Source organism: Mus caroli, chromosome 2 (assembly GCF_900094665.2).
Source record: "Mus caroli chromosome 2, CAROLI_EIJ_v1.1, whole genome shotgun sequence".
In the NCBI taxonomy this organism is placed as follows: Eukaryota; Metazoa; Chordata; class Mammalia; order Rodentia; family Muridae; genus Mus; species Mus caroli.
Genome location: NC_034571.1, coordinates 101,868,478 through 101,878,649, shown reverse-complemented (window position 1 = coordinate 101,878,649; position 10,172 = coordinate 101,868,478). Strand labels below are relative to the sequence as shown.

The following is a 10,172-nucleotide window of genomic DNA, read 5'->3' as shown; positions in this document are numbered from 1 at the left end:
AAGATTTTGTGGGTGTCATTTATGCATTTTAGATATTAAATTATTTTTGATACAACTTATAAATAATGTCCTCTAGTATATCCATCAAACATTTAACTCTGGTTGTTTGCTATGCAGAAGTCTGTTCTTTTACTTGATGATATCTCATTTATCTATTTTTGTTTCCTGCACTTGAGGTCATTTACAAGAAATCATTTTTAAGACCAATGCTTTAAACGTCTTCAAAGAATGTTAGGGTTTGTTCCTTACATGTAGATGTTTAATTCATTGTAAGTTATGTTTTGCCTGTTGTATTTTCATGTAGAAATCCTTGTGTGCCTGGGAGAAATATCACTTGGTCATGGTGCATGCTACTTAATGTTCAGTTTAAGTCAATCACCTAATATTTAAGAATGTTTTTATGAATATTCCTTACAGATATTAACTACAGTTTCCTTAAAGTGACTTTATTTTGGTTCTTTTTTTTTAATATCCCAGAAATTTATTTCATGTTTGCTTAAATACATTTTATATAGAAAGGTTGGGATTGTTTGTGTTTGGAGCCCCTGGTAAATCTCTGAACCATAGGGGTGCCATTCCAGAGACATGAGAAATAGAAACTGCAAGTCGAATATTAGTACTCCTGTTTAAGATTTGTCTCTGGTCAAATCAAGCCACTCCCTAAAAAAATGCTTGAGGTGTTAGAGCCACTATGTGAAAACAGCTGACATGAAGGAGGACATTTAGATTCTGGCTTGTTGAATACTTAAGTAGCTGGAAATAAAAAATATTCAGGTTTGAAGTTTTCAATACTGGAACACTTTCAAGTCTAGGGTTTACAGCCAGGAAGAGCTGCTTCATACTCCTTAGTTTGGACTGTTTTCCAAAATGTTGATCTTCAGCTTTGGCTTCCATTTCTTCTGTAACATCATCTCCATCCACTTCTGCTTCTTCTCTCTCAAGCCATTCCAGCTGCCTTGCAAGTTCAGTCTCATCTGTATCTGTGACCACTTTGGGCTCCATCCAAACACTGAACACGCTCCTCTTCTCAATCTTCTCTTTAACGACTGCCATAGCCTGATTGAGGACAGAGAGGCCTTCTGTCCACTCTAGTGTTCTTGTTGTCATCACATACCTGGGCAGAGCTATTAGATTTATCTTGATGGGCATGGTTTCTGTAGAACAATTCAAACCTGCCCTCAGGGCTTCTTTTACAGCATCAACGCCTACATAACCATAGCAAGCTCCTTTAATATCTGCTTGAATTTTGACCGCTTGTGGGGTCAAATGCCTATTGATATTGTTAATGAGTACTCCTCTTTCATCTTCATTCAAGTCTAAACTATCCAAGATAGATGGGTCTGAGACTGCATGCTTAAAGGCATCATAGGCATCATATCCGGTCTCTTGTATTTGCCATCAAAGAGCAAGACAGTCCTCTGGTCCAGGCTTTCCAGCTGCTCATCCTTGGTATATTCTAATACCTCAGCAACATGGTGAAGAATGCTATAGACAGTTTTGGATTTTGTGAATTTGTCTTCACATTTGATTGCTTCTTCTGGAGAAACTCTTTTTTTTGACAAATCTATATATCCTTTTTCTTTCCACTCTAATGACAACTACACGTTCACTTCTGCCAATTCGGATCAGTTTGTTTATACAATGGATACATCATCTGGATAATTCACTAAGAAGAATCATGCCTTCAATGTTATTATATTCCAACAAGCTGACATAGGCCCCCATTTCAGCAATGGATCTTACATTCACCATCACTACATCTTCCACCTCAGAAAATTTGTGTTGATAAAATCTACAACTTAGACCCTGCATTCTGAAGTGTATGTGTGAATCCCGAACTAGGGTCCCATACTGTGCTCCTTAATGACAATGATGAGACTTGGAACACTAACACCGGATGCTGAAAGGACCCTGATATAGCTGTCTCTTGTGAGACTAGGCCAGGGCCTAGCAAACACATAAGTGGATGCTCACAGTCAGCTATTGGATGGATCACAAGGCCCCCAATGGAGGAGCTAGAGAAAGTATCCAAGGAGCTAAAGAGATCTGCAACCCTGTAGGTGCAACAACATTATGAACTAACCAGTACCCCNGAGCTCTTGACTCTAGCTGCATANATATCAAAAGATGGCCTAGTAGGCCATCACTGGAAAGAGAGGCCCATTGGACACACAAACTGTATATGCCCCAGTACAGGGGAACGCCAGGGCCAAAAAAAAAAGGGAATGGGTGGGTAGGGAAGTGGGGGGGGGTATGGGGGACTTTTGGGATAGCATTGGAAATGTAATTGAGGAAAATATGTAATTAAAAAAACAACAACAACAACAAAACACCGGATGCCGAAGCTCCTCAGCTTGCACTTCGCCCAACCCCTATTTTGGTTCTTTAATGTTAAATGTATATATATTTATTAACACATATTTTTGATGATTTAACTTATGTTACATTATTAATGTCTTATGTATTTTGTGACAATTATGTATGATCATCTGTGACTTCTTTTGGTTATCAGTTGCATTGAATATATTTTCCACATTTTACTCTTTCAGTATATGTGTTTTCTTTAATATCTTGCTGACAATTAAGTTTGGTTGCAGTTTCTTTATTTTTATTTTTAAATTCATTCAGCCATTCTGTCTTTACCCAGAGAGTTTAACTTATTTATGCTTAGTATAATTATTGACATGGTAGGAGAAACTATTTTCATTTCTTAATTATTTTATAACTTCCAGGTTTTTATACTCTTTGTTTTCTATTATCTCCTTTCCTGTTTCATTGACTTTTTTGTAATGATATCTTTGATTTATTTGTCGTTTCCGTTTTATATCATCTATATTTTTCTTTTTCTTTTTTATTTAAAATTAGGCCTATATACAGAGAAATTTGACAGTCTAATTTAAAAAGACAGTAACTTCCTAATTTTTAAAAAAATATACTGTTTATTTCTGTGGACATATTGTTATACAGTTAGAGTTTTCGACTCCTTTTTGGATTCCATTCTGTTTCTGTTTCTAATATCATTGAATATAATAACTACACAGTTTCTTTTTGGTACTTTATTCATATTCATGTACCATCATTTCTTTAAGGCTACTTTTAAGAGACACATTTTGCACCTTTGGATCATACATTTGTGTTTCTTTATTTGCTTTGTAACTCCTTTTCTCTCTCTCTCTTTTTATTGGATATTTTCTTTATTTACATTTCAAATGTTGTCCCCTTTCCCAGTTCCCCCCTTCCTGAAATCCCTCTAGCCCCTGCCCCTCCCTCTGCTTCTATGATGGTGTTCGCCCCCCCACCCCCCCACTCACTCCCACCTCCTCACCCTCGAATTCCCCTACACAGGGGCATTGATCCTTCACAGGACCAAGGGCCTCTCCTCCCTCCCATTGATGCCTGACAAGGCCATCCCTGCTACATATGCAGCTGGTGCCATGGGTCCCTCCATGTGTACGCTTTGGTTGGTGGTTTATTCCTTGGGATCTGGGTGTTATTTGCTGGGTTTTTACCTCAGGTACTCAACACACCCTGTGATATTTTTTCTCTACTATACACATTTTCTGTAAAAATCTGAAATAACTCTGCCCTTAATAGTCATTAAGATAATTAATTAAGCTAAATGGCATAAATTCTCAATATTAGGTAAGACAGAAGATGTCTTTCTTGTTTCAAAAAACAGGACAATGTTGAGTATGAATTACATTAAATTCTTTCCACAAAGAAGTTGCTAAGCAGATCTGGGACTTCTTTGTTATATCACAGATTATTTGGAGTACCAGCAAGACAATCAGCTGTATCTTGGCTTCTAACCATCTAGATTTTGCCAAATCCTATTAGCATATACACAAGAGAGACAGAAGACATCTTTCATAGAGACCTATCAAAATATATAGTGTTGGGTATGTGTTTGAAATCCTTTATTTGGCAAGAAAAAATATAGGATTTAGATATTCCTCTGAATTTGGCAATAGAAGAGACCAGGTCATGTAAAGACATGCTAGTCTATATGTTTGATTGTTAGTACCATACAAACTGGTACCTTTATTCGTCAGTATGGCAGAAGTTACTCCCTTTGGAAACTTTCCTTCAAAACTATGAATTTTTTATGCAATGTTGGATCTCATTTTTCTCTTCCCAGGTAGAAATTAGGGGCTGGTAGTTCTCTCTCTCTCTCTCTCTCTCTCTCTCTCTCTCCTTCTCTTATTTTTTAATCTTTTTTTTACAGTCCAGTCTTTATCCCCCTTTGCAGTCAGCCCTCCAACTGTTCCACACCCCATACCTAGTTTCCTCCCACTATCCATCTCAAAGAAGATGTCCCCACTCCCCTACCTCCACCCCACCAGGCCTCCCTACTCCCTGGGGCCTCAAGTCTCTCTAGGGTTAGGTGTATCTTCTCTGACTGAGTCCAGATGCCACAGTCCTCTGGTGTATATGTATGAGGGCCTCATATCACCTGGTGTATGCTGCCAGGTTGGTGGCTCAGTGTCTGAGAAATCTCGGGGGCCCAAGTTAGTTGAGACTGTTGGTCCTCCAATAGGGTTTCCCTCCTTCTCAGTTTCTTCCAGCTTTTCCTTAATTCAATCACAGGGGTCACCAGCTTCTGTCCATTGACTGGGTGTAAATAAATATCTGCATCTGACTCTTTCAGCTACTTGTTGGGTCTTTCAGAGGCCCATCATGATAGTCCCCTCTTTGTGAGCATTCTTGTCCCTGCAGTTGTGTCAGATGGGAACAATTTGGGGTTAGAACTTTTGACTGTGGGATGGCAACCAGAAGGAAATCTTTGGGAAAGTCATGGGTTCTTTTCAATTTTAAGCAGCTGGGTCCTTCTACCTGAAGTCTAAAATGATTATTGGAAAGCGCATTCACCTCTTGTGGGTAGGCAGATAGATCTCAGAGGATGGAAGACCTGGACCTTGCTAGTCTCTCACCTCACAGAAAAATCTTTATTTCATATTTTCAAATGTAATGTTAATTTTGATTTGTCTGACTTGAATTTATAATTTAAATGCTTTGTGATTTTATTTAATCTTTAAGATATTTTCTCTTTACCAGATTCTGACAAGTAGTCTCTAAGTGAAAAAGTCATTAACTTCTGCTTGGCCTTCAAAGTAATTAAATGTACACATTTTGATATTAAAATGACTTAAAATCTCCTGTGAATTTTATAAATATATATGAACTATGGAATAAGACATTGTACATTATCTATTAATTTATAATAATAATAAATATCTTCTGTTGTTAATCTGACAATAGACAATTTAGGGAGGAGAGAAAGAGAGAAAGAGAGAGAGAGAGAGAGAGAGAGAGAGAGAGAGATCAGAAGAATTTGTAGATAGATTATTCTGTTGGGGAAATATAATCAGTTTGTTGATACATCCTAGGCATAAACAAGTGGGTGATAAAAAGGCCCTTTGAAAATCACTTGAGAAAGAACAGAAAAACATAAGATATAGGAACTATCAATTTACTAGATTTATGAAGGATAGAAATGACTTTGTTCTCTGGGCTAATATATTTTAGACGTGACGACACCCAAGCTGCTAACAATATATTTTCTTTAAAACTCTTCTTTTGACTGCTAAAACTTTATAATGATGCTATCTTATTGAAGAAAGTGATGCTGAGTCACAGCTGAAGTGTGGATATTGTGCAAGTATTAGATCGTCATGTAAGCTATAAATCCACAGCTCAAATCAATCTTTCCTTTCAGTACAGTTGTATTGTTAGCTGCTTGAGTGATACATGATGATGTGATTAATCTCTCTAATTTGTCTTTACCAAATTCTCATTTCACAGTTGCAGTGCATATAGGGCATCGTCTTCTAATAGATACACATCTCATTAACAAGTATGTATGATGTGCTGCAGTTACTCTAATATAATGATCTATGCAGTAAATGTGACAAATTAAAACCCCACTGTTTAGCCAGGCAGTGGTGGTGCATGCCTTTAATCCCAGCACTTGGGAGGCAGAGGCAGGCAGATTTCTGAGTTCAAGGCCAGTCTGGTCTACAGAGTGAGTTCCAGGACAGTCAGAGCTATAGATTATATTCCTTCCTTCCTTCCTTCCTCCCTTCGTCCCTCCCTTCTTCCCTCCCTCCCTCCCTTCCTTCCTTCTTTCTTTCTTACCCCATAATAGTATCTTCATGCTTTTTTGATGACATGTTCCAAGGTTAAACAGAGGTCAATGGTGTTTACAATAAATAGTACATGTAGTTTTCATGCTAGGACATGTTTTTGCCAAATGTAGCCTTTTGTTCTATATATCTAACTTCTAGCTTCAAAATTATTCACTTTTTTGTCCCTTGGGCAAGGACACTCAAGTTCATTTCTTTTCTTTCTTTTTTCTTTTTTTTTTTTTCTATATGGTTGTATACTTTAGGCAACAATGCTTATAATGCTAATCCTAAAGTGATAGGTGGGTAAAAGTCGGAAGACTGAAGCTAGAAACTACTTTGGTCTCCCTATGATATTTCTTCTTTCAAACATCTCTGCAAACTCCTTTTCTATTTTTTATTGCAGTCTTTGTTTTTATGAGGGTATCTTTGGGTTTCTATTTTCTTGTGTTTTGGTTTAAACGTTGGTTAATTTTATTTCTCTTGTTGTTTCCTCTGCCAATCTTAGCATTTTTTAAACAATATTTTATATAAAATATTTTTGCAGTAGATAGAAATAGCATATGCACATGCTCTTATGTGGAAAGAAAACAGTTAATCTTTTAGAAGCAGAGAGCAAAATACTGGGCACTGTAAATAAGCATCAAGCAAATAAATGTCCACACATTAAGGGCAGGGAAATGTGAAAAACAGATGCCATGAAAATACATTTCAAAAACAAAAGGAATGGATTCCAATGTTCTCCAGCAAAACAGTTTACAGCAACTGAATATATACATTATAAAGAACTGAAACAGAACAGCTGAAAAGTTCCGTCATACAGAAATAAGAAATGCTTAAGATGATAGAAGTACTAATTACCTTGATTTGATCTTCATACATTGAATACATATTTTAACCTATCATATATGTATTTGATAAAAATGAACTTCTACCATAGGCCCATAAGAATAAACGTAAATAAATGTATGCTATCAAAAATTACACTCAGGTTATCTCATTAATTATTTTGCCTTCATTCTTGGTTTCATATTTTTCTCTCTACAAGCACCTTTTGAATTTATTTCCTTAAAATTTAAAATGTCAGTAAATAATGCTCTTTTTTTTAGTGTTAGATACTTATGAACAAAAAGAAAATATATCTTGAAGAAAAAGTTTGAATGCCAAGAATGTAGAGTTATTTGTTTGTGTCACCTATGATATTCACAATGAATAAGCTATGGCACTCTGAATTCTAACTTCATATGGGGGAGTTGTTTAATACCATTTTAAGATAACTAATTTAAGTTAATGTTTGGGTCCAATAAGTCCAATGCTTGGGTGAAAGTATCTGCTTCTTTCTCATTCAGCTGCTGGTAGGGCCACTCGAGAAGAGCCATGCCAGGCTCCCTTCTGTAAGCAAATCATAGCATAGTGATGTCAGGTCTTGGTGCCCAATCATGAGATGGATGCCAAGTTGTATTGGTCACTGGACCACCTTTCCTTCAGTCTCTTCTCATTTTTGTCCCTGCAGTTCTTTTAGACAGGAACAGTTCTGGGTCAGGAATTTTGACTATGGATTAGTTAATTCTCTCCCTCCACTTGAGACCCTGTCTATCTACTGGACTGAAGTCCGGGACACCTATGGTTGAATTAGGGGAAGAAATGAAAAAGCTGAAAGGGAAAGCAACCCCATAGGAAGATCAGCAGTCTCAACTAAGCCAGATGCCAGGGAGCTTCCAGAGACCAAGTCAGCAACCAGGAGCATACTTGGGCTGGTCACATGCTCCTGCCTCATATGTAGCAGAGGTGTGCCTGGTATGGCCTCAATGGGAGAAGATTCCCTTAATCCTTGAGAATCTTATGGCCTGAGGGAAGGGGGAGGTCTGGTGCAGGGGATTAGAGGGAGCACCCTCTCTGAGGCAAGGGGGAGGAGAAATGGGATGAGAAAGTGTGGGAGGGGGTAACTGAACAACGGGGCAATGACTGGAATATAAATAAATACAATAATTTAAATTTAAAAAGAATTATAAAAATAGATAACTTTTTCAAGCTAAAAGTTTTTATTTTCTAGAAATCCTGGCAGTAGAAATATTGTTTGGATATATACAACAGATATTTTTTTGTGTGGTATCAAGTAAGAGGACTGTTACTCCTTTAAAATGTTTCAAATTTAAAAAAGAAACTATTTTTATATGTAAATACATATATATTTCAGGATCCTGTGGAATAGTAAATCCTATAGGACTCAAAAGATGTTTAGTGATAGTCCTCCCAGTATTAGTCTCATGTACCCTGCCCTCACCCGCCATCTTAGTTCAATACTCCTGTCCCATGACTTCCCTTTAACCTTTTCCAGGACTACATTCTGTCTTTCGGCACCTTGAGCTGCACCCCATCTCAGGTATTGATGCTTGACTCCCCCATTCTTTTTGTTTCCTGTTAGAAGTTGTACACGGATATTGTAGTTCCTATGTCTGTCTTCTATACCATGTAGGATTTTCCCTCATTTTCAGTGACATTGTAATTCTTTTCAATGAAAAATTCCTAACATAATAAAAAAACTATATTTTGACTTTGTTTAATGTCTGACTATGTTTATATGATGGTTAGTTTTAAATGTAAACTTGACTTAGTCTAGAGACAGCTGTTAAGGATTCTCAATGAGCAATTTTGTAGGTCAGGCAACCTGTGAACACATCTGTGATTTTTGCTTGCTTGCTAGTTTGTTTGTTTGTATTGTTTTTGTTCTCACTTAGTTTTTTTTTTTGTTGTTGTTGTTGTTTCAATTATGTGGCTTGAGGTATGAAGACTTATCAACTGTGAATATCACTGTCATTTGGGTAGGGGGTCCTGGACTCTGCAAGAGTTGAGAATGTGGCCTGAGCATTAACATGTAAGCACTCTGCTCTTGACTCTAGGTGTAATAGAATGAGCTACTTTGCATATTTGCTCCTTTGAGTTCATCTCAGTGATGGACTGTAACCTGGATTGTGGGAAAAAGTAAAGCTTTGTCGTTTAAGTAATTTTTGTCAGGATAATTTATCACAGCATCAGGTTGAAACTAAAACAATGTAATTTTTTCTAAGAGTAAGTTTTTGATATACTTATTTCTTCTAAGATCTTCTATTTTTCTCTGATGATTTGGATTTTGTCAGGCCAATCTTTTTCCTTCTTACCATGATTTTGTTTGTGGATTTTTCCCTAAATAATGAACTTTTAAAAAACGTTGTTTTATATTTTTTAGCTAACATTTTCTGTAGATTATGTTTAAGAGACTTTTATTTTTTTCCTTTTCAAACCTCACATCTTACATTTTTTTGTCAAGACATTAAATTTCTTCATAATAACTGCTGATATATCTTTGTACTTTACTGCTAATACTAGGATTATTTCTTCATCACTGTCCAGTAACAGCACTACTCTTGTATAGATGCTTCATTTTTTCTGCTTTTAAAATAAGAACTCAGAAAAGAAGGCAGTCTTACAACGGAAGATCTGGAAGAACATGCATGGAGGGAAGGGCTCCTGGAAGACCTAAATGTATTAACTTATGATTCTTAATGATCAAATAATTAATTAACTTGTATTTCTGATTATTACTTATTCATTATTATTCTTCCTATCTCTCTAGCATGTCTTTAGGTGAACTGGCTTTCCTGAGATGTGGTTTCTTGTCCAGGTAATGGTCAGGCAAAGTGAGATTACCTCCAATGGCAGAGAACAATAGTATGCAATATATTATTTTGTTTGTTTGTTTTCTTTGAAAGCTTTGTTCATTTTGAAAACTATTTATTTCTATGTATTTTAATTAAGTTAGTCTTATCCTTTCTCCCTTCCTTTTTTTACCTTTAACTCCTAAATGTCCCATGATTGCCAATGCCTTCCATGTTCCTCAACTCTCTAATTGATAGCCTCTTCTTTGCTATTATTGATGAATATATATATATATGCATATATATATATATACATATATACATATATGTATACATTTGTGATCTATATATATATTTGTTATCTATATATATTTGTGATCTATATAAATAATAAATAATATCTTGGGTTACATAT

General features: G+C 36.2%; 1 pseudogene; it reads right to left on the bottom strand.

The window, feature by feature from the left end:
- Positions 1-660: 660 nt before the first annotated feature.
- LOC110306794 lies at positions 661-1,812 on the bottom strand (annotated as a pseudogene).
- Between the last annotated feature and the right edge of the window lie 8,360 nt (positions 1,813-10,172).